The following is a 24,954-nucleotide window of genomic DNA, read 5'->3' as shown; positions in this document are numbered from 1 at the left end:
CATTATTATGTACCTAGAAAATGACAAAATCTAATAGGAAATTAATAAGACTTAACAAGAACATTTAGTAACTTTGATAAAGAAAGAATACATTCAAACAAGTCAATTGACAATATTATAACAATAAGAATAAGTTAACAAGATCCTGGAAATCAATCATTATGACTGCCAAGGAATATATCCTATTATGGGTTCAATGCATTACATCATAAAAATATCAATTTGCCCACTATTAATATATAAATTTGACAGAATTCCAATTAGAAACAGCTTATTGCATAAATTACCACTAAATTAGTATGGAAGAATTAAATCTCATGAATGTAAAACACATACATGAAAAACAAAAATTAGCAAATAAAAACTTACTTTATACAGTATCAAAACATATTATAGATCAATGAAATCAAATTAACACGGTATTGGCATAAGAAAAAATAAAATGTTTAGTAGAACACTTCAGATAATGAAAGTATAGACTAACAGCTTTTAATTTTATATAAAGGTTTACTTTGCTTCTTATATAAAAGTGGGTAATTTTTAGTTCATTAGGAAAATCACGGTTCAATTAATAATTACTTCAGTCACAAAAACAATACCAAATCAAAATGTTTTATCTTTCATCTACACAGCAAACAGGTTATACTCTAAATGGCTTAAAATTTTAAGTATAAAAATAAACCAGTAAAAACTGATTAGAAAATACATGAAGTGACAGTAATGTACAGGAATAAGAAATTTTCTTACTTAAGAATTTAAAGGTAGACAGTGACAAAAGAAAGGGCACCTGAGTATTTATGTACTAACCATTTTGACTAGCAAAAGATAACACTGAAAAATTCATAAGTCAGATAATAATGTTGAAAATAAATGTATAACACTGACAAACAACAAGATGATTTCTCAAGAATACAAAGAGCTCTTATAAGTGAATAATAAAAGTGAAAAAACAATAAAAATAAGCAAAAAACAGAAATGAGCAATTTAGAGGATATTAAATCCCATTTCATAAGAAATTATGAATGTCAACTGCTCTTAAAATCAGTCTAATGTCAAAAAATTTATACTGAGGTAGAAATTTATACCAATCAAACTGCCAGTTTTAAAAGCAAAAGGCTACTTTCCTATAGTGCACGTGGAAATTTAAATTACTAAAGATTTTAGACAAGCAATCAGAAAATTTCCAGTTTGAAAGTATACTCTGACATGGCAACTCAATTCTGCAACTCTATCTCATTGCAATTAAGCACCATTTCTGAAAGGATAGACAGTATTAAAATCATAGTATAAAAAAAAAGGAGTACAGAATGCAGCATTTCTGGTAACAAAATAATAAAACTCAAAGCAAAAAAACCCACCAATTAATGGAATGCCGTGCATATAATAAACCTAAATCTATTAGAGTTACATCTGGAGTATATTAGAGTTTGATCTGGAGTAACTTCTGTGAATATTTTTTTCCAAAAGAGGGAAAAGGTGGAAAAGTAAATTTAATATAATCAAGTTTTCATAATGGAAATCTTGGCGAAAACCCTTCAATGTGTGTATCTATTATATGTGCACATATATGTATGCTGATAGATATATGTGTACAAAATACATGTATGTGTAAACATGTTTTAATTAATCTTTACCTATTTATTCATATCAAGTTTTTTAGCATTAATAAAATTAATGATGTTTACTAGGGAAACTAAATGAAAAAAATACTAAAAACTAACTAACTAAAGCAAAACAAAACAAGCAAACCAAAATATACCTTCCTGGCGAAACAGTTGTTGGAAGGGCTGGAACAGGGGAAGCAAGAGAGGAGCCTAGAAGACCTCACTGTGCTATAGCATAATGTTGGCAGGACCAGGCTGCTCACAGCCTGCACATTCCAAAGAAAGACCTGTGTAAGACTGGCCCTTGATGACCTGCTGGGGGATAGCCTCTGAGCCTTTGGAATACTCTGCCTGATCAGAGTGGTTTTTTATCATCTGAGGCTCTGGCCATCCTCTATCAGTCTGGCCCCTGGGGGACTGGAGACTATGTAGCCCTGGTCAGTCCTGGGGGCCCTGCAGACTTGTGTGACTGACCACCAGTAAGACCCCTGGGCCTGAAGGCTCAGGGGAGCTTCCCAACCAGCTGGACTTTGCACATGCAGGCACACATTGTTGCTGGAGAATTAAGGTCTTCCCTATGTGATTTCACTGTGAGGGGACTCCTGAGAGCTTGTGCCTGATTTCTCCTGGACCTTGTCAATCGGATGGTGGTCCCCATTTCCTAGCTTATTGTCAGGCAGCGGCTACTCTCCACTCTGAGAGGGGGAGTGCCTCGTGACCTCCTCCGACATCAGAGCCAGAAACAGTCTTCTTCATGTTGTCTCTTACATGTTTCAAATTGCTTTCACCAGTAGATGCCTCCATCCTTTTCAAGGGTTCATTTGATTAAGGCTCACCAAGGATAATTTCCTTGTCTTAAAGTCAACTATTTTGACCCTTACTATGTGTGCAAAATCCCTGTACAAATAGCACTTGTAATCTTTGTGACTGAAGGCAATAGAAAGTGTGTGTTCATCACATTCTGGAAGTTCAATTATTTCCAAATTAATGTATAGATTTAAGTCAGTCTTTTTAAAAAAATTTTTTTTATTGATTTATAATCATTTTACAATGTTGTGTCGATTCAAGTCAGTCTTAATCAAAATCCAAGCAAAATTTTTTGGTGAAAATATTGTCCACTTGAGTATAAAATTATTCTGGAAATTCAGCCCTGAAAAAGAACACAGCTATACTGCCTACCTTATTCAAACACAAAGAAAGCTAAGTAATCAAGACAGCATGATATTGATGTAAAGTTACAGAAATGGGTGAGTGAAAAAGAACTAAGACTCTAGAAGTAAACCCTTATGTTTATGGTCAATTGATTTTTGAAAGAAATGCAAAAAGCAATTATTGGATAGCCGTATTTATAATGAACTTTGATACATATCTTATACTATTTACAAATAAATTTACAAAAACTAACTCAAAATGAATCACAGACCTATACATAAAATAAACTGTAATACTTCTAGGAGAAACATATGAAGAAAATTGTTCAATTAAGCAAAGATTTTTAGATAAAACCTGATGCATTTTTTAAAATGATGAAATGCCATTCACAAAAACTAAAAATTTCCCCTCTTAGAAAGACACTATTAAGAATATGACTAGCCATAAACTGGGAGAAAATAATTTTGAATCACATATCTGACAAAGGTCTTGTACCCAGACTATATAAAGAATTATCAAAGCTCAGTAACACATATTTCACCAAGGAAGATAAACAGATGGCAACACACAAATGATTTTCCACATAATTAGCTTGAGATATATGAAAACTACAATCATAAAAGGAAGACACCACATACTTACTAGCCAACATTATTAATAGTGAATAATTGGGAAATTATATGATATGATAAATTAAGATATGTTTAAATTTAGAAAAGTTTATCTTTTTATTGTCATGAAATATACATAACAAAATATACCATTTTGATCATTTTTTAAGTGTAAAATTCAACAGAATTAATACACTCATTTTGTTGTACAACTACAAAAGCTTGTTTTGTATTCAATTATCAGATGTGGTTGCAAATTTTTATGGAATCATGAGAAACACTTACAGTCCATGTATTTACAGAAAGGAGTATCTGGAAAGATAAGGCCTCTAATGTAAGCAGTCACTTTGGATAATGTTATAAACTATTACTTTTTCTTACCTGATTGAAATTCTCCACTAATAATAAACATTCATATAATAAAGGATTTTATTCAAATATTAAAGAATTACAATATTCAAAATGTCTTACTATATGTGAGGTTTTTTTTTAATGAGCTGTGTAATTGAAATGCTACAGCTGTCCTCCTGACTTGTGTCAAATGCTGCTGTAACATCCTCCTGTCTCAGGGACCCAGTCCCCACTGAAGACTGCCTTACTTGTGTCTTTGCTACACTTCGTTACCCAGAAAATTAAGTAATGGTTCTTGACTGCAGGTCAGTAGGGACCATTCATTTTTTTCACTTAGTGGCATCTTTGGCAAATTAAAGATAAAAGTCACATTGCACACTGGAAAAGCATGTCTCTCTGTCCTGATGGTTTAAAATGCATCTCCTCCACCCAGTGGGGAGACTTCCTCAGCCCTTAATATGATTTATTTTTGTTTTAGTGATGGAGATAGCAAGAAAATATTTGGACATTTATAATAGCACTAAGCCCAGCATATGCAAATCTTTCCAATTTGTTGGAGATGCTGAACAAAGGGAGATCTATGTATTCCCAGACATGCCCTGAATATGAAGATACAAATACCTTTATTAAAACATGACTTTAACAGTGTAATCTTAATTTTGCTGTGTTTAAACAACCATTAGATGCTCTGATTAACTAACAGAGGAGTAAGCATGATAAAGTTTGTCTCTTTGATTGTAATTCCCTTTGTAAGATCTAGGTTATATTTTCCTCTGGAAACAAAAATGAAATTTGGTAATAATTTACATTTTTAATGTATATAAGATACATTTTTCAGATGTCAAATTTTAGAATGAATTTCCCTTATGTAGATAAATCTCACTGCCTGGGAGATTTCTTAAGATATGTAAAAAAATCTCCATCTCACTAAATATAAGAAATACACAGTGTATTCAACCTCAAGCTAAAAAGAATGTCTTCCTGTATAAAGAAGTATACAAGCATGCCCTTTCATTCCTCTTCCCATCCTCCCTACAAGTAACACTGTGACTGGAACGAACACCTCTTACAGATCCCTGTGTTCACATTCAGCACTCTGAAAGATACAGTACTCAGAAAACAGATACTTATACTTTATTGTCAATCTGTTTACTAATTTCTATTATAAAGTAAGTTGCAATGTCTTATAGAAAGAGATATATTTCAAGAATTGAAAAATGGTCAAAGATGAAGAGCAGAGTAAATTTCACATGGATGCACATATCATCTGAGAGATTAGAAAAAAAATATAAGGAAGGTAGGTAGACTGAATATAAATATATGTATACATATATATATATATTCCTTCTACATCTCAATTTGATATAAATACTTGAATGGCAGGCTAAATTTACTAAGAGAATTTTAACTTTTGAGTAGCCATAATCCTCAATTAGTGAGTTTTCTCTATTTTGGAAACACTGGAGCTGGGTACACAGTCACAACCAAGACTGCCCAACCTCAGGAAGAAGAGATTGCAATAAGTCAAACAATAAAGCAAATATACTCATAAAACAAATGAACCAGGTACACAAAGGGAAAATAATTTTTCTTGACTGATGTCAGAAAACTCCAAGACATCAAACACTAATTGTACATTAGAAACATCTGAGTCCCTACTAGTGTAGCATCAATGAAGATAATTCATTGACTGGAAGGTGCAGAAGGGAAGAGAGGGCAGTCATCACATGTGTCAGCAGGAAACATACACATATTCAGGAAAGATAATGCAGAAACAGACACGTGGACTATGTGGCAGGGGTTGGTGGGTGAGCATCATGGCTTAGGTAATTTGTAAGAATTAAACACACTTAACCTAAAAACTAGCAACACGTAAAATGTGACTACATGTATTTATTTATAGACAATATTGTATGATAAAATATAAAAGCTTAAAAACATTAATTTTAAGTCAGTTAAAATAGTCTACAATCTATAAGCAAATTTCTCTGAATATCACACAGAGATTGGAGAGAAGTCAGAAGTCAGTGACGAGAAGCAGTACAGTAAAACATCCATTCTGCTGGGACTCACAGATGACCCTGAGCTACAGGTGCTGATTTTTATCTTTCTATTTATCAACTACACACTGAGTGTAACTGGAAACCTGACCATCATCACACTCTCATTTGTGGATTCCCATCTTAAAACACCCATGTATTATTTAAAAAAATTTTTTTCTCCTTCTTAGCTCATTCACATCTTCCTGCATCCCCAGATACCTGCATAGCATAGCAACAGGTGACAGGGTCATCACCTACAATGCTTATTTCATCCAAGTGTTTATCACTGACCCATGTGGAGTAACAGAGTTATCTGCTGGCCGCCATGTCCTATGACTGCTACGTGGCCATCTGCAAACCCCTGCATCATGTGACCGTCATGAGCAGCTGAGTCTGCAGGAGTCTCATCATCTATTGTTGGATGGCTGGTCTGTGTATTTTAATCCCACCACTTAGGCTGGGTTTAAATCTAAAATTTTGTGACTCTAACAAGATTGGTCATTTTGCCTGTGATGCGTTTCCCTTGGTGGAAATCTCATGCTCAGACCCATGGTTAATGGAACAGACTGTTATAATCTGTGCTGTGCTGACCCTGAATAAGACTCTTACTTGTGTGGTTCTGTCATACGCTTACATCGTCAAGACAATTTTTTGGTTCTATTCTGTTCAGCAAAGGAAAAAGGCTTTTTCCACCTGTTCTTCCCACATGATTGTGGTTTCCCTCACCTATGGCATGTGCATTTTCATCTATATGAATCCTGCAGCAAGGGAAGAAGTGACTATTAAAAAAATGGTTTCGCTGCTCATGTTTTCTGTTGCACCTACACAAAACCAATTTATTTATACCTTGAGAAATAATCAAGTTAAGAAAGCCTTTAAGGACTTAATCAAAAGAACTGCCTTGCTCTCATCTTAGTAAGAAAAAATAATATTTTTAAAACATTGTGTCAAGACTGGTAGTTCAAAATTTGTAGATACTGACAGGCATATATAGACTAGGTAAACAAGATTATACTGTATAGCACAGGGAAATGTATACAAGATCTTGCGGTAGCTCACAGCAAAAAAAAAATGTGATAATGAATATATATATGTATGTTCATGTATAACTGAAAAACTGTGCTCTACACTGGAATTTGACACAACATTGTAAAGTGACTATAACTCAATAAAAAACATTTAAAAAAATAAAAAAAGTGGCACCTCATCTGAAAAAATTAAATTAAATTAAATTAAATTAAATTAAAAAAAACATTGTGTCAAAAACAAGAATAGCCACAGAGATTTATTTTTGAAGCTTGTAATCGTCTTTGTTTTTTAATAATACACATGTGAGTAACAGTAAATTTCTCAACCTTTCTTTAACTGAGCTTCTGTTGAGCCCTACTCAAGCCATTTTTGTATCTTCATTATTCAAACCAATAACTGATAGTTTTGCATGTCAACTTCTTAAAAAAATCACTTTGAAAAGAAAGTAACTTTATAAAATTACTTTAATATATAATAAAAGTCACTACTCTGGGTATAAGGGTAAATATAGGGTAAATTTTTGATAGCTCTTCTCAAATATAGGCAATAATTACATGAAAGGCATAATTACATAAAATGTCTATAATGAATGATCACATAATTTAAAATAAATGTGAGAGAATAATACTACTTCCAATATTGAGAAGACAGAGAAAATATGTATTACTACAATGAACACAGTGGATGAAATTTAAGAAATATTCTTTTGAATCTATACCTGAAATCATTGCAAAGTATTGAATAGAATGGATTAGAAATAATGATTTAATTTAAGGTAGAGCAATAATCTATAAAATGACATGACTACTTAAGAGAATACAGACAGGATATGGGAACAAGTTTTGCAGAATGATCACAGAGACTTAGATCTGAGTCTCAGGATAAGTTTAGTGAGAGCACTTGATGACGCATTAGGTGCACACTCAACGAAAGTCTGAATTAAGAAAAAACATGCTCTTTTTCACAGAAAGTTTACATTTTTTCCTGAAAACTATTGTCTACTGCTTATAGAACTGTGAGTCAAGCCAGAAACATTTCCCAGTGTATCTGATACCTGTGCCAACATCTAACACAAATTAAGCTTTTAGAGTCCAAATTTGGTCATAGTAATCTCAATTGTTAGAGACAACAAATTAAAATCCACACAAATAAAATTCCTTAGAAATGATGGTACTTACACCAAATTAACTAATTGGTATCTGGAATGCAATGAAATACAGACAAGGCTTCACAAATTACTCAGAACACTGAGAAAGCTGTATTCACTAGGAATTCCGTTATCTTACATGTATTCATTACTTACAAAAATGTAAACTAGCCAAAAAGAGAGAAACTTGTCCTAATAAATTTGAAAAATAAAATAAAAAAAAAGTAAATGAAAACTGTAACTTACTAAGGGTAGAAAATGAAGTCAATTAAATAAGCTAACAAATTTAAAAGCCAGTTCTTTCAAAAGTCCAACAGCATAGATAAACCCCACACCAATGAATGTAATGAATACAAAACATAAATGTTCAACATTTTGTTGGAAAACCTTGCATATGCAGCAACAGAAGAAATTAAAACATCAGGATAAATATGGGAAGGGATAAATAAAACTACTGAATTGATTTTAAAGACATTCACATTTTGCTTTCTGAAATGGAGGTATGTCATACAATGGGTGATATCAATCGTTCATAGTTTCATTGGCAACATTTTTTTCAAAACTGATATTTTATATAACAATATGTCTTACAATTGACGATATCTTAAAACGGATGCAATTCAACATATTTCTTTTATCCTGAGGATATTCTTCCATATCCCGAAAACTGAAGATATTCTACTAGGAATGTAGGGAAGTTAATAAGGAATTTATTACTTTTGTCAAAAAAAATGGTATTATTTAAAAATCAGTAGACTGTCATAGCAATAAGCAACAGGAAATCAATGAGCAAATATTATTTCAGTCATGACAGCCATAAAAATGTAACAAGAGAATAAATTTAACATAAAAGAACAGTACACATGTAAAGAAGGTATAAATACAATTAGAAAAAGAGACATCATCAGTATACTTGGTTTCAAAAATTTAATATGAGCATGCATATGTATATAATTATACATTATTTATGTATTGTGGAAACATTTTTATCTATTTACTTGTACATAGTCACTAAGCAAGTAGAATATTAAAGGAAAACAGATTTTAATGCAGGTTATCTAAAGTAGAAACAAAGTGGTGCAATCAGGAAGAAGAATGGGTAGAATGAGAAAAAAAGAAATAAAAATAAAACATTGACCATACAGTCCTATGAAATGTGCAGGTCTGGGCATACATACATTTGAGTGTAAATAAAGAAACTTTTTTTCAAATACATTTCCATCTACAAAATGACAGCTGATCAAATTTCTGTTGCCAAGTGAAAGAAATTAAGTCACAGCTTATTTTACACTGATTCAGTAAAAATAAACAAAAAGTGCAAAAAACCCCAAACAAACCCTTGAACTGTAAATGCTTCACATTATACAGTGGAATATTATTCACCAATAAAAAATAGGAAATCATGCCATTTGCAACAACATGACTGGAACTTAAGGGTATTATATTAAGTGAAATATGTCAGATAGAGAAAGACAAATACTGTAAAATCTCACTTGTATGTGGAAACTAAAAAACAAACAAACAAAAAAGACCAATCACATAGGAAAAGACATCACATCTGTGGTTACCGGAAAGGAGAGGGTAATGATGATGGGGGACAGGGATTCAGATAGATTGGAAGAAATTAGTCAAAAGATACAAATACCAGTTATAAGATAAACAAGTATCAGGGATGTAATGTAGAACATGATGATTATAGGTAACACTAATGTGAGGTATATTTGGAAGTTGTTAAGAGAATAAATCCTAAGAGTTCTCATCATAAGGAAAAAAAAATTTGTATCTATATAAGATGGATGTTAACTAAACTTACTGTGGTCATCATTTCAAGATATATGTAAGTAAAGTCATTTTGGTGAACACCATAAATGACATGCAGCACTACTGTATGTCAACAGACTCTCATAAAACTGGGAAAAAAATTATAAAATTCCCATAACACTATCAGGGGAAGAGAATGCTAAACTCAAAACAAGCAGTATGAAGAATGTTAAAAAAGATTAGAGGGGAAATAAATAAAAAAGAAAATTGAAAACTATACAAAAAAATCAACAAAACCAAAAGTCAGTTATTTGAAAATATCAACAAAATGGGAAAACATTTATACTTTCATTGAACATGACAAATAAACAAAGATTCAAGTGACTACAATCAAGAAGAAAAAGAGGGACATTACTACCATCACAGTAATAAAAAGAACTATAAGGAAACACTAAGAACAACCATAAACCTGTGAAGTTACCTAGAGAAGATGGACAAATTCCTAGAGAGAGACAAACCACCAAACTTGACTCAAGAAGAAATAGGTGACTTCAATAAATTTATAGAAAGTAGAGATATTGAATTAGTAATCAAAAAACTTCCCACAGATTAAAGGAGTAATACAAGATGAGGATATTACACTTGTCAATATATATGCACCTAACAGAGAAGGACCTAAATACATAAAACAATTACTAACAGAGATAAAGGGGGATATTGATGGGAATACAATAATAGTTGGAGATTTTAACACCACATTAACATCACTAGACAGATCTTCCAGACAGAAAATAAATAAGGCAACAGAGAAACCAAATAATACAATAGAAAAATTAGATTTTGTGGATATTTTGAGAGTATTACACCCCCCAAAACTAGGATTTACATTCTTTTCAAGTGCTCATGGAACACTTTCTAGGATTGATCATGTACTTGGGCACAAAAGAAGCCTGAACAATTTAAAGATAGAAATTATATCAAGCATCTTTACTGACCACAATGCCATGGAACTAGAAATCAACTACAAAAATACAATGGAGGAAAAAAGGAAAGCATGGAGATTAAACAACATGCTATTAAAAAACCAGTGGGTCAATGAGGAAATCAAAGTTGAAATTAAAAAATACCTTGAGACAAATGACAACAAAAACACAACACACAAAATTTATGAGACACAGCAAAGGCAGTGCTAAGAGGGAAGTTTATAGTGACACAGGCCTTCCTCAAAAAAGAAGAACAATCTCAAACAATCTAACCCACCAGGTAAAAGAATTAGAAAAAAAAAAAAAGAGCAAAAAACCCCAAAAGGCAGCAGAAGGAAGGAAATAATAAAGATCAGGGAGGAAATAAATAAAATAGACATTTAAAAAACCACAGAAAAAATCAATCAAACCAAAAGCTGGTCTTTTGAAAGAGTACATAAAATCGAAAAACCTCTGGCCAAACTCACAAAGAAGAAAACAGACAGAGCACAAATAAGCAAAATAAGAAAGGAAAATGGAGAAATTACAACAAATAACATTGAAATACAGAATATCATATTAGAATATTATGAAAAACTATATGGAACCAAAATGGATAACCTAGAGGAGATGGACAAATTTCTGGAAACATACAGTCCACCAAGACTGAACCAAGAAGAAACTGACCAATTGAACAAAACCAGTCACTAGAAATGAAATTGAATTAGCAATAAAAAAATCTCCCTACAAATAAAAGTCCAGGACCGGGCGGCTTCACTGGAGAATTCTGCCAAACATACAAAGAAGAACTCTTACCAGTCCTTCTCAAGCTCTTCCAGAAGACTGAAAAGGAGGGAATACTCCCAAACTCATTCTATGAAGCCACCAAAACCAGGCAAAGAAACAACTAAAAAAAGAGAATTATAGGCCAATATCACTGATGAACATAGATGCAAAAATCCTCACCAAAATATTAGCAAATAGAATCCAACAGCACATAAAAAATATTATACATCATGACCAAGTGGGGTTCATCCCAGGGATACAAGGGTGGTTCAACATATGCAAATAAATCAATGTAATACATCACATCAACAAGAGAAAGGACAAAAACCATATGATCATCTCAACAGATGCAGAAAAAGCATTTGATATAATTCAACACCCATTTATGATAAAAACTCTCACCAAAGTGGGTATACAGGGAACATATCTTAACATAATAAAAGCTATATATGACAAACCTACAGCCAGCATAGCACTCAATGGTGAAAAATTCAAAACCTTCCCACTAAAATCTGGGACAAGACAAGGCTGCCCACTATCACTACTCCTATTCAACAGAGTCTTGGAAGTCCTAGCCACAGCAATCAGGCAAGAGAGAGAAATAAAAGGGATCCAAATTGGAAAAGAAGAGGTAAAAGTGTCACTACATGCTGATGATGTTACTATATATAGAAAACCCTAAAAGGTCCACACAAAAACTACTGGAGCTGATGGAAGAATTCAGCAAGGTAGCAGGTTACAAGATTAACGTTCAAAAATCAGTTGCATTTCTTTACACTAACGATGAATCAACAGAAAAAGAAAGTAATGAAACAATCCCCTTTAAAACAGCACCCAAAGTAATAAAATACCTAGGAAGAAATCTAACCAAAGAGGTGAGGTGAAACAATTATACACAGAAAACTATAAACCACTGATGAAGGAAATTAGAGAAGACTTCAAAAAATGGAAAGATATCCCATGCTCTTGGATTGGAAGAATCAATATTGTTAAAATGGTCACACTGCCCAAGGCAATCTACAGATTTTATGCAATCCCTATCAAATTACCCAGGACATATTTCACAGAACAAGAACAAATAATAAAATTTATATGGAACCACAAAAGACCTAGAATTGCCAAAGCATTACTGAAGAAAAAGAAAGAGGCTAGAGGAATAACTCTCCCAGGCTTCAGACAATACTATAGAGCTACAGTAATCAAGACAGCATGGTATTGGTACAAAAACAGATATATAGACCAATGGAACACAATAGAGAGCCCAGAAATGAACCCACAAACTTTTGGTCAACTAATCTTTGACAAAGGAGGCAAGAATATACAAGGGAATAAAGACAGGCTCTTCAGCAAATGGTGTTGGGAAAACTGGACAGCAGCATGTAAATGAATGAAGCTAGAACACTCCCTCACACCATACACAAAAATAAACTCAAAATGGATCAAAGACTTAAACATAAGACGAGACAAAATAAACCTCCTAGAAGAAAATATAGGCAAAACATGATCTGACATACATCTCAAAAATGTTCTCCTAGGGTAGTCTACCCAAGCAATAGAAATAAAAGCAAGAATAAACAAATGGGGCCTAATTAAACTTACAAGCTTCTGCACAGCAAAGGAAACCATTAAGTAAAACAAAAAGACAACCTACGGAATGGGAGAAAAATTTTGCAAATGAAACCAACAAAGGCTTGATCTCCAGCATATATAAGCAGCTCATATGACTTAATAAGAAAAAAACAAACAACCCAATCTAAAAATGGGCAGAAGACCTAAACAAGCAATTCTCCAAGAAAGAAATACAAATGATAAATAGGCACATGAAAAATTGCTCAATATCACTAATTATCAGAGAAATGAAAATCAAAACTACAATGAGGTATCACCTTACACCAGTCAGAATGGCCATCATTCAAAAGTTCACAAATGACAAATGCTGGAGAGGCTATGGAGAAAAGGATACCGTCCTACACTGCTGGTGGGAATGCAGTTTGGTGCAGCCTCTGTGGAAAAAGTATGAAGATTCCTCAGAAGACTAAAAATAGACTTACCATGTGACCCAGGAAACCCGCTCCTGAGCATATATTCAGAAGGAATCCTACTTCAAAATGACACCTGCCCCCTAATGTTCATAGCAGCACTATTTACAATAGCCAAGACATGGAAACAGCCTAAATGTCCATCAACAGATGACTGGATAAAGAAGAGGTGGTATATTTATACAATGGAATACTATTCAGCCATAAAACCCTACAACATAATGCCATTTGCAGCAACATGGATGTTCCTGGAGAATGTTATTCTAAGTGAAGTAAGCCAGAAAGAGGAAGAAAAATACCTTATGAGATTGCTCATATGCGGAATCTAAAACAAACAAACAAACAAATACAAATACAAATCAGAAACAGACTCAGAGACATAGAATACAAACTTGTGGTTGCCAAGGGGGTGGGGGCTGGGAAGGGACAGATTGGGATTTCAAAATGTAGAATAGGTAAGCAAGATTATACTGTATAGCACAGGGAAATGTAAGACCTTGTGGTAGCTCACAGAGAAAAAAAAAGTGACAACAAATATATGTATGTTCATGTAAAACTGAAAACTTGAGATCTTCAGTGGAATTTGACACAACATTGTAAAATGATTATAACTCAATAAAAAATGTTAAAAAAAAAACTTCCCATAAAGTAAACCCAAGATCTAGATGTCTTCAATGGTGAATTTTACCACATGTTTAGAGAATAAAACATCAGTCTTTCACAAACACCTGGAGAAAATAGAAAACACTTCCCAATTTATTCTATGAGGCCAGGATTACTATGATCCCGAAATCTGACATACACATCACAAGTAAAGAAACCCTCAGACCTTATGAATGCATATTCCTTGTGAATAGACATCAACATCTTCTACAAAATACTTAAAAAACAAACCCAGTAACATAAAAAAATTATACATTGTATGTCTGCTTTCAATACTTCTATTCAACACTGCCCTGGAGGTTTTTACAAGGGCAATTAGAGACAGAAAAATAAATAAAAGGAAAAAAAAAGACAGAAAAGGAAGATGTGAAACTCTCTATTGGTAAGTGATGTGATCACGTAGATAGCAAGTCCACAAAATGGACAAGACTGTTTCAAGTACTACATTCATCATGTTTGGAGGGTACAAGGTCAATAAAATAAATTAATTGCATCTCTATACACTAGTAATGCACAATTTGAAAATGAAATTAAGAAAATAGTTCCAAAGATATCAACATTTAAAAGAACAAAATAGGAATAAATTTAACAAAATAAGTATAAGATTATAAAACCATTCTGAAACTATTTACAAAGCATTTTGAAAGAAATTAAAGAAAGCCTCAGAATGAAAAGATACCTCATAGTCATCATCTGGAAGGCTTAATATTGTTAAGATGACAATACTCCCCAAATGAACCTACAAATCCATTGCTATCCCTATCAGAATTGTAGCTGCCACTTTGCAGTAAGTGGCATACTGACACTACAATTCATGTGGAAATAAAAGGATAAAAAATAAGCCAAACAATCTTGGAAGGTAAAAAAAACTAGAGGACTCCCAGTTCTTGACTTTAAAATCTTAGTATAAAGTTACAGTAATCAAAATATTATCCTGTATAAGGATAGATATTTTAGACCAACAGATTAGAACTGAGGATCCAGAAGTAAACCCTTACATTTACGGTCAACACATATCAACATGAGTGCCAAGATCATCCAATGAAGAAAGTACAGATTTTCAACAAATGGTGCTGAGGCAACTCTATAACCACGTACAAAATTGTGAAAATGGACACCTACCTCACAACATAAACAAAAGTTAACTCAAACTGGACCCAAGGCTCAAATGTAAGTGCTAAAAATATAAAACTCTTGAAAAATACATTAAATCTTTGTCACTTTGGATTGAAAAACAGTTTCTTAGAAATGACAGCATAATCACAAATAACAAAAAGAATGCATAAATTGGACTTTATCAAAATTAAAGCTTTTGTGCTTTAAACAACACTATTAACAACTGAAAAGACAACCCATGCAATGGGAGAAATGTTTGAAAATCATATACCTGATAAGGGAATTCTATAGAGGATATATAAAGAACTCTAACACCCCATAACTAAAGACACCCAATTTTTAAAAAGGCAAAGACTCTGAATATACATTTCTACAAAGAAGATATATAAATGGCCAAAATACGCATAAAAAGATACTCAACACCATTAATCACTGATGAAATGCAAATTAAAACCACAATGAGATGCCACTTTGCACCCACTAGGATGGTTAAAACAAAAAAAGGCAGACAACACAAGAGTTGGCAAAGATGTGAAGATACCAAAACAATGTTTCTTTGCTGAATATTCATAATCGTGCATCACCTTTGGAATACAACTTTGTAATTCCTCAAAAATTAAACAAAGAGTAACCAAATGACCCAGCAATTCTACTCCTCAGCACATACCAAAGAGAACTGAAAATATATGTAAACACACAAATTTGAACCTGGATGCAATAGGAGCATGATTCACAATAGTATCCAAAAAGTGAAAACAACCCAAATGTCCACCAACATATGCATGGATATACAAACTGCAGCACATCAATACGACAGAAGAGGACTTGGCAAAAAAAAAAAAAAAAGAGAAATGAAGAAATAATATACGCTACTCCATGAATGAACCTTGAATACATGCTAAGCAAAAGAAGCCAGTCACAACAGACCACATATCCTAATTTTCCACTGTATGAAAAGTCCAGAATTGACAATTCCACAGAGACAGAATATAGATTTTTGCTTGCTGGTAACTGGAAGTAGTGGGGCATGGAAGTGACTAATACTGGTTTTGTTTTGGGGATGATAAAAATGTTATAAATCTAGATAATGGTAATGGTTTCAAAATGGTATTAATATACTGAATCCACCAAATTTTTTTAAATTGAGTTATAGTCATTCTCTTATACAGTAAACTATACATATTTCAGATGTACAATTGGATGAATTTTGGAATTGCACCTCTTGGGGAGTGATGGTTATGTTACTATCTTGATTGTGGTGGTAGTTTCATTTGTGTATGTTCACCCTTTTAAATAAAGCTTTAATTTTAACACAAGTCACTAAAATCAACTTTTCATGAGTTACTTATGCAATAACAAACACGAATTTCCAAAATTTTATGCTAAGTGAAAGTTGCCAGGCTCAATAGCATACATACAGTATAATTCAACTGTACAAAACTCTAGAAAACACAATAGACTTTTAATAAACTGAACCTATAATGACAGAAAGTACATGGCTGGCTGCCTGTGACTGGAGAGGGGGGAAATAAGAAAAGATGGAAATGCTCTGTCTTTATTAGGATTTTGGTTTAGAGGTGTATAAATTTGTGAAAATTAATCAAATTGTACAATTATAACACATACATTCTATGTGATTTATACCTCAAAATAACCTGGAACCTAGCCTTGACACAGATAAATCCCTGGTTAACTTAAGGTAATAATCCTCATGCTGTATAAAGAAAAAAAGTTGCTAATAATAACATGAATGTCTATCCAAAGTTACTATTGCACTGGTGACATGGAGGGTAATTTTAATTACTTTACCCTACATGATTAGCTCATTATCTTTCTAAAAATAAACTTCCAATTTATTGAAGAAGTTTTACTTCTAGCAATTATTCTGAAAATATTCCAATAAAAAGTTATGATACTTCTTGTAAAACTTTTTTATAATTGTGAAAAATAGAAAACAATATTTATAATAAAAATGTTTTAATTACATCTCTGATAGTTTCACATAGTTTGTTGAGTAATATTTTTTTTCCTATGTGACATTAATATCACTCCCCTCATATCAAATATCTCTGAATCATAAGTGCAGACTGAGTCAAAGGCAGAAGTCAATGATGAGAAACCACAAAATAACAACATTTATCCTTCTGGGGTTGACTGATGATCCACAAATGAAGACTGTGATTTTCACATTTCTATTTCTCACCTACAAGTTGAATCTAACTGGGAACCTAACCATCATCTCCCTCACCTTCAGAGATTCTCACCTGAAAACTGCTATGTCCTTTTTCCTACAAAATTTCTCCATTTTGGAAATCTCACTTACATCTGCTTGTGCTCCCAAATATTGGTACAACCTATCAACAGGTTACAAGACAATCGAATATGACAATTTTGCCATTCGAGTATTTTTACTGGCCTCTTTGCTGATACTGAATTTTTTCTCCTGGCCACCATGGCCTATGATCAATACATAGCCATCTGCAAACCCCTACATTATGTGACTATCATGAACAAGAAGGTCTGTAGAAGACTCATCCTTTGTTGCTGGACCTCTGGCTTGTTGATAATTCCCCCACTTAGTCTAGAACTAAACTTGGAACTCTATGACTCCAATGTTGTTGACCACTTTGTCTCTGATGCAGCCTTTCTCCTAAAGATCTCCAGCTCAGAAACCTTATAGAGCAGGTGGTCATCGCCTGTGCTGTGGTGACCTTTGTCATGACCCTTGTATGTGTACTTCTCTCCTATACATACATCATCAAGACAACTTTACAATTCCCTTCTGTGCAGCAAAGGAAAAAGGCATTTTCTACATGTTCTTCCCAAATGACTGTGATTTCTGTTACCTACGGAAGCCTCCCAAAAATGATGTCTTTCCCACTTTCAAAATTTGTAACAAGGTGTCAGAAAGAAGTATGTCAGTAGACCTCTCTGAAAGGGCAAAAATATTTAATTGCTTTTGTGGAAATTGCCAAGATTAATCTAACATTTATATGGAAACCATGAAGGCCAAGAATGCACAAGACAATTCTTAAGACTAGCAAAGCTAAGAGAATCACCCTGTAAATTATCAAGATTTAGTATGAAGGCATTAATAAGGTGGCATTGGTGTAAGAATAATCAAATAGATTTGAAAAAATAATAAAGAGTAAAGAAACATTTCTGTGCATATATGGTACACTGATGTAGGACAAAGCATACAGATAAAATAACATTTTCAAAACCACTGGGGATTTTTTTTACCAAGTCAGATTTTTTTTTACCAAGTCTGGATTTGTTTTGTTGTTGATGACAATATAAAACAATATGGACGCTTCTGAGTTTACTGCTTCTTTAACCCATTGAAAAGCAGCCAAAATTGACCACCCAAACAATACTATTGAGGCTGTATGGCATCAATCAATAACAAGTAACCTCTCCTGTGGTTTGTGAAGACAAAGAATAACAGCATCTAGTCATAGAGGGTTTAATATATGAGCTTTAACAATACTGAGAGGAATTTTGTCAGCGACAGTCACTGTGCCCTCATGAACAGAACTGCTCCTGCTTTCAGGACAAAGAAGGATCAGACGGTCTCCTCACCTCTGTACCTGTCTGGCCCTGGGTACCTAATAGGATTTTCATTCATCACTTTGCATATACAACCATGAAATACAATTATACAATTATGAAAACTACAGAAAAATCACTAGAGTCAAGGTGCACTGATTTCAATCATAATTTTACCAATTTCTCATTGCAGGACATTATTCAGTTGCACAACTATAGGAATTTGACTTTCATCTGCAAAAAGTAGTAACTGTAGCTGCAACTTAGAATGTTAAGATATGAGATAATGCATATAAAGAGTTTAGAAAAGGTTTTGGCACATAGCACATATTATTATTATTAATCCTTAAGCTGGACTATATTGTGCCAGAGTGTTCTGCTGTCAGAACCACATCTCAGCCAGAACTGGATTAACTTGCAACCTGGTTCCCGTTTCAGTGAATCTCTTCTTTAAAATTAAATTTTCTGCTGTCTTCCCGTTTGCATAGTTTCCTTTGAGGAGTCAATAATTGCTCCTATATCTTTCACAACAGCTGCTTTTTTGAGTTCTTCATATTAGTTATTCTGAGCAATAAAACTGTTATGATCCTTCGTGTGGCTTCCTTTGTTTTTCTCCCTGTTGTTGATTACTGACCTGTTTTATTATAATCGAATATACATTTTTGTACTTTTTTCCCCTCCTATCTCCCTGCCTCACCCCTAAATTCTCTCTTCCTTCTCAACTTGAATTATACATGTTACATTCATTAACATTGTCCTACAAATTTTTAATCTACTCCTGTCTTCAGTATCTTTCCGTCTGTTTCAGTTTGTTTTATTTTTATAAATAAAAATTATTTTATTCCCCATGAATTATAATATCTATTAATGTCATCAAGTAAAATTCTTATTTCAAGCACTGTATTTCATTTCTCAGAGTTAACCATTTGGTTTCTGCATAGAAAATATATGCCAAACATTATCTGACATACACCTCAGTGATGTTCTCCTAGGAGAGTCTACCCAAGCAATAGAAATAAAAGCACAAATAAACACAAAAATGGCACCAAACAAAATTCATCAGCTTTTGACAGCAAAGGAAACCACAAGCAGAACAAAATGACAGCCTATGAAATGGGAGACAATATTTGCCAAACATGAGACTGACTAGGGGTTAATTTCCAGAATATAGAAACAGATCATACAACTGAATAATCGCAAGACAACCCAATCCAAAAATGGGCAGAAGACCTCAAGAAGCAATTCTGCAATGACGACATACCAGTGACCAGTAAGAGGCACATGAAAAAAGGCTCAATGTTGCTAGTTACCAAAGAAATACAAGTCAAAACTACAATGAGGTGTCAGCTCACCTCAGAATGGCCATCATTGAAAAGTCCACAAAGGATCAATGCTACAGAGGCTGTGGAGAAAAGGGAACCCTCCTACACTGTCGGTGGGAATGTCGTTTGGTGCAGCCACTGTGGAAAACAGGAGGGAGAGTCCTCAAAAGACAGAAAATACACTGGTCAGAAGCTTTAGATCTCGGGGGGCAGGCTAACAAGCTCCCAAAGGCCCGGCCTCGCCCCTTCTTCTGCCCCCAGCTCGCCTGTGCCCCACAGGGTCCGGGGCGGCCTCCACTCCCAGGGCAGGTCCACCTGCGCGGGAAGGCCACGCTTGGCCTGAGGACTAGTCTCAGATGGTCCAGGGCCGTCCAGCGCCCTCCCATCTCCCGGGGCTGCTCCCACTTTCCCAAACCCGCATATGAACAGCGGCCAAGAAAGCCACGGGGTTCAGTGAATAATTGGGGGGAGGGGCACCCCAACCAGGGCAGCAGGCCCGGGACCCGCCTCAGGGTCCCAACCAGGACGCGCGGCCTGGACCTCACATCGCACCCCTCCCTCACCGTGCGCCTCCCCAGCTGCAAAGCCCAGGCCTCACCCGCGGACTCCCTGACCTGCAAGCCCCGACCAGCACCCCCTTACCTGTCCCGCGACAGCAGCAGGGGCGACAGCAAGCGGCGGGCGGCCCAGACCCCAGGCCGCCTTCCTCCTCCGGGAGCTGGTCCAGGAGCACCCAGATCCCACCCAGCGTCCTCACGTTCTGGGCGCGCTCGTGCACGGCTGTGTGCGCCCCTCCCCCTCCTGCTCGCCCGCAGCACGGACGCTTGGCTGGGGCTCTTGCAGTAGGGATGCTGCGAGTGGAGACGGGCGGTGGGGCGGTGGGGCGGTGGGGCGCGCCCAGCCCGCGGCCAGGGCTGGCCAGGTCCCCAACCCCAACGCCCCCACCCCGCCCCCCACAGGGTCCCGGCACCCAGCTAGAACCACCACGGGCCCAGGGCCAGGCCACACCCCATCAGCCCCACTCTCCCTGCTCGCCGACCCCCACCCAGTCAATGCCTCCCCACCCCCTGCCAGGCCAGGTCCCTGATCCGATCCATTGCACCCCTAAGACAAGGCTGCTTCTCCCAACCAAGTCCCTGCCCCAGGTATGTGCCCCACTAGGTCCTAAGCTACAGCCCCCACAAACCAAGCTGACCCCTCATGCCTCACCCCAGGTCCCCCCCACCATCCAGAGGTAGTGCCATCACCCTTCACCCCTGAATTACCCCCCACCCTTCAGCCGGGTCACTTCCACTCCCAGCAACCCCTCCCCCTCAGCCTGTCCCCCCTCACCGCCGGATCCCCCGACAGCCGACACCCGGAGTGCACCCCTACCCCAGCGGATCCCCTCACCCCTCTCCTCGAGGGAGCGGGACCCAGTCCGGGTTGTGATCTCCGTGGAGAAAGCCTCCAGACAGGGATCCCGGGCCCAACTGCAGGCACACAGCCCTGGGTCCCAGGTTTCCGGCCAGGGCGGGCGGGGCTGGAGGCCATTCCAATTCCGTGCCCCACCCCCACGCCCCCATCCCTCCCTCCACCCCACCCCCCTGCCCAGTGCCTCCTCTGAGCCCATGGGTCAGGATGGTCCCGGGCTGCACACCTCTCGCCAGTGGGCCTTGAGTGCTTGATGCTGGTGCCCGGAGGAAGGGTGCAGCCCGGCCTCTGGGATGGACTGCAGGCAGCGGATGGCGGCTACCCTGGGAGAGCCAGCCCACTTGCTCCCATCTCCCCCGCTGCCTGGCCTCAGGGCAGCCTCTGCTGCCAGAGCTTCCTGGAAAGAGTTTCTCCCTGTCAGCCTGCTCGTGGGAGGCAGGCCGGCTGTGGTCGGGGGGGGGGGGGGGGGGCGGCGGCGGCAGTGGCAGCAGCAGCAGCGCTGGAGATGGCAGGATTGGGGCTGCTCCATGCTAGACGGGGGATGTGCTCCCATTTCCCGCTGTCGCTGTCGCTGCCCTCGCCCTGGCACACTGACTGCACCTCGCCTGCCTCTCAGGAGCAGGCTGACCTGAGGATAATCCTCCAGAGAACCTGGGGCAGCAGAGGCCGCCCCCAAGCCAGGCAGCTGGGGAGATGGGAGCTAATCCACAGGCTGGCCCAGGGCAGCGCCCCCTTCTCCGGCCGCCGCCTCTGCTGCCGCCGCTGCGGTCTGCCCCGCTGCTCCCTGACCGAACCGCGCAGGCCTCCAGGAGGGAGGCTGACCTCAACACGCGAGTCCTGCAAACCTGGGGCACCAGAGGCTGCCCCCAAGCCAGGCGGCTGGCGAGATGGGAGGATGCAGTTTTCATCATCATTATTTTTGTTGTTTGTATGCCTGTATTCATTCAGAGAGCAGTATCCGGCATGGTTGTTTCCTCAAAACCTTTGCTATCATCCCTGGGGAACACCCAGCCCTGGGATCCCTGGGTGATGCCTGATCTGTTGGATGCCTCTTCCTACAGTGAGCCACTTTTCTGGTCTGTTCTTGGAATTCTCAGCTCTTCTTACCCGCTTGCTTCATGTCCCGAGCAAGGCTTTGTACTTGGGGGAAAAAAAAAGATGTATTAGGCTAGTTTTGAATGGAATGTCCTGTAATGTCTTTTAAGACCAACTGGTCTATTGTATCATTTAAGACAACTGCTGTTTTAATGATTTTCTGTCTGGATGACATGTTCATTCGTTTAAGTTGAGGTTTTAAAATCCCCTATTATTATTATATTATTGTCAATTCTTCCTTTATGTCTATTAGTGTTTGCTTTTATATTTATTTAGATGATACTGTTTTGGGTGCATGTGTTAAGGAATGGAATACTTTTTTTTTTCTTGTATTGATCCTTTTGCCATTACAAAATGCTCTTCTTTGTCTTTTGTTATAACCTTTGTTTTAAAGTTTATTTTGTCTGATAGGAAAACTGCTTTCCCTGCTTTCTTGTTTTTGTTAGCATGAAATACCTTTTCCAACCTCTCACTTCCAGTCTGTGTGCATCGTTAGCTTTGAAGTGAGTCTCTTTAAGGAAGCATAGTGATGACTCTTGTTTTTTTTCCAAACAGCCACCCTTGTCTTTTGATCAAGAGCATGTAGTCCATTGACATTTAAAGTAATTACTGATAGAGATGAACCTATTGCCACTTCATGATTTGTTTCCCAGTTGTTTTTCTAGTTCTCCTATGTTCATTTCTTCTTTCTGTTTCTTTCCTTGTGGTTTGATGATTTTCCTTAGCAGAATGTTTGTGTTCCTTTCTTCCTAGTTTTTATGTTCTATTGTAGATTTTTTGTTTTGTGGTTACCATGGGTTTCATATATGTTGACCTGTAATTATATCTACTTGTTTTAAATAAGATAGTCATTTAAGTTCAATCATATGCTAAATGAGCTACATTTTAACTGCCCTCCCCCACATTTGTTTTTTATGTTATACTTTACATCTTTCTTGCTTATCTTTTATCTGTCTATTACAGTTATAGTTGCTTTTGCCATTTTTTGTCTTTAAACTATGTACTGGCTTATTCAAGCAGTTGATCCTCAGTCCTTACTACATATTTGCCTTTCCTAGTGGGTTTTTCCTTTTCCTGTGGATTCTTACTTCTTTTCTCAATTTTTAACATTATTTTCCACCAAATTCCCCAAACCCCCCACAAAAACTAACCAACACACTTATGTGATTGCAGGTAATTTCTTTTGTCAGGACACAGACCTTACTTCCCCTCAAAGTTAACATACTAAGTTCAGGAATTAGATCTAAAAGTAAAGGATACTGCTGCTGCTAATATCATCATTAGCCTGTGTAGTTTGATAATTGGCTTTTTCACTGTTGAGATTATGTGGGTGTCTCCATTTCTGCTTCTGAGAGGCCCAGGCAGTTGGGGAGCCCTGACAGGGAACTCCTGCTCATCACAGTGTCTTTGAGAAAAGCTATGCAGAGGGCATTTTTTTTCCTTCAAAGCACAGTTCTCCTTTTTAGAAGGAGTGAAAAAGGCAGGCAGAGAACTCTTTACAAAGTAATCTGTTTATTTTGATGGGAATGATATGTTTCCAAATTTGGGACACTTGGAAAACACTCTCATTATATTCTCACTGAGCCAGCAGCTTAGGAGTCCTCAGACCCAGAAGTGTTGACCTGGGCCAGCCCTGTTACTGCTCATCACCAAGCCACCTGCTCCCGAACCTCCCCTGCCCCTCAGCTGTGCAGCCCTGGGAGATGCCATCTCTCCTGGGCTCAGCCTGATGGCACAGGGGTCTTTTTTATCCTCCAAGCATCAGTCTAAGAAAGTCAGCAGTCTTGTTTTTCATCTCCTGAGTTTATGTAGGAGTGGAAAATCTCCAGATGAAATATTCAAATCTAGGCTTTATCCTGGCCCCGAGATGGGTCCTCCTGGCTTAGGGGGGCATGTGAACTTCCTGAGTAAGTAACCTTAGACTAAACTGGGAGAGGGAGACATGGAGGCAGGATGAATGGTCCTCAACTGGCTACAGCATCACTAAACAACGAGTCCAGCAAACAGAGGGATGGTAAGGGAAATGGTGTGATCCTCCAGGCTTCAAAACAGGAGGGGTCTCTGTTCTCTGTGTGAATCTGAGGAGATTTTGGAGGTGGGGGCAGGTAGCAGAGATAAGAAGCCAGCAGCTGGGTGTCATGTTACAAAGTTGAAAGGAAGTAGAGGAACCATGAACAGGCAGAAGAAAGATCAGAGAAAGCTATTATTATGTAATATGCCCATTGCAGACAGACAGGCGGCCCCTGCCCTTCATCTTTCTTAACCTCAGATTCCAAGAAAGCGTTTGTTACAGCCTGGTCAGTCACACACAG

General features: G+C 37.2%; 1 long non-coding RNA gene across 1 annotated transcript; it reads right to left on the bottom strand.

Moving 5' to 3' along the window:
* Positions 1-4,735: 4,735 nt before the first annotated feature.
* On the bottom strand, positions 4,736-18,575 carry LOC116660818. Its single transcript, XR_004316466.1, has 3 exons — positions 17,676-18,575; positions 15,917-15,918; positions 4,736-4,746 (listed from the first exon to the last, which is right to left on the bottom strand). It is a non-coding gene; the product is annotated as an uncharacterized LOC116660818 (long non-coding RNA).
* Between the last annotated feature and the right edge of the window lie 6,379 nt (positions 18,576-24,954).

Source organism: Camelus ferus, chromosome 31 (assembly GCF_009834535.1).
Source record: "Camelus ferus isolate YT-003-E chromosome 31, BCGSAC_Cfer_1.0, whole genome shotgun sequence".
Classification (NCBI taxonomy): Eukaryota; Metazoa; Chordata; class Mammalia; order Artiodactyla; family Camelidae; genus Camelus; species Camelus ferus.
The sequence above is the reverse complement of the archived record's forward strand: the minus strand, read 5'-3'. Positions and strand labels throughout refer to the sequence as shown.